Consider the following 1574-nt stretch of genomic DNA (forward strand, 5'->3'; position numbering starts at 1 on the left):
TGGATTGGGTTTTGGACGAACAACGTTACTACGCAATCTACCGGATGCTCGACCTTTGGAGACTTACTCGCCTGTAGTAGAAGGAGTAAACGTGTTGCTTTGGGTTTTAGGGTTTGGGATGCTCGAGGGCAAAAAGGCAGTCCTTGACGAAGGAACCGTGCTACCTGCAGGGATATGAATATAAAACACAAAACATGTATCTCAAAGTAAAATGCCACCAAGGGGCTCAAACATTGCCTCCTATCGAGGTCTTCCAGCTAAGAAAGCGATAAAGTATGAGAAAGGGAAAAAATTACCACACGGATAAAGATCCGAAGCTATAGCAGTTAAAGGGGCAAGAAACCCTGAAATGTCTCCAGCTGGACCGTCAAAGGAAATCAGTCAACACGAATAATCAGAATAAAACTCCAGGGGGTATCCCACAAATAAAGTGGGAAACCACGCGAGTGTCTCTGCGAAAGCCATGTGAGCCCTCACAAAACTCGACAAAGGGTTAGAGTAGTAGGATGAAATCAAGAGAAAACAATGCCATGGAAACACAAGACAGGTTAGAATAAACAAAATAGGGTAACCCAGAGTTGCCCCTAAATCAAAATGTAACCACATGAATAATTCCATCAAAATTCACAAAAGGCTCACAAAAAGGTATCAAATTCACCCATAATACCTCATACATTTAGAGCATTCAAATAAAAGGCATAAAGATGATGGATATAGGGCAAACCTGATTGGAGAGCTTGATTGAGTTGCGCCCGTGAGGTTTACAAGTTGAGTTCCTTTCAGGGTTTGGAGGTTGCTCTGAACTCTGTTGGCTTTTCTCTCACTATCTTTTCCTCAGGGTTTTGCTTCTCTTCCTTCTTTCTCCAGTGAATCTCCTAGTGTAACTCCAAGTGTAACTCCAAGTGTGTTTTCCTCTACTGAAACTTCAGTATTTATAGACTGATTTTCGTGGGTAATGGGCTCAAATGAGGGAGACCCAAGTCCAAAATAATTTGTTATATTTTATTTATTTAATTAATTAATTAATTAAATTATTTTATTTTTTTTTTCGTTTTTTCTTTTTTTTTTCGTTTTTTTTTTTTTTCAGGAAAAATGAAGGGTAAATTTTGGGGTATTACAGCTGCCCCTATTCAATCAACTGGAGACCCGGAAAGAAGATGGCAGTTGCTTTCGTACTTTCGAGGTATCAAGGGATTGAATACAATAAAAGCCCAAAAATTTGCACTGAAGTGAAGTAAAGTAACAATGTCTGTCAGAATCAGCAAAGAGGTGGTCTTGAAAGAAGAATTCGTCTGGTACGGTGAGAGTCAGTTTGAATATCGAAAAAGAATGTTAAACTGGATACCAAAATAAATGGTAACACAGAAATAACCATGGCTTGAATGCCGCTCATCAGTCTGAATACTGGAAAGGATTTCGATCTGAACATCGGAAAATGGGCCTGAATGCCACAAGTCGCATCGACCTGAACGTCGGAACCTTCTTCGATCTGAACATCGGAAAATTGGCCTGAATGCCACTTCGATCTGAATATCGGAAAATTGGCCTGAATGCCACTTCGATCTGAATACCGG

The sequence above is a fragment of the Lathyrus oleraceus genome, chromosome 2 (assembly GCF_024323335.1).
Source record: "Lathyrus oleraceus cultivar Zhongwan6 chromosome 2, CAAS_Psat_ZW6_1.0, whole genome shotgun sequence".
Taxonomy (NCBI): Eukaryota; Viridiplantae; Streptophyta; class Magnoliopsida; order Fabales; family Fabaceae; genus Lathyrus; species Lathyrus oleraceus.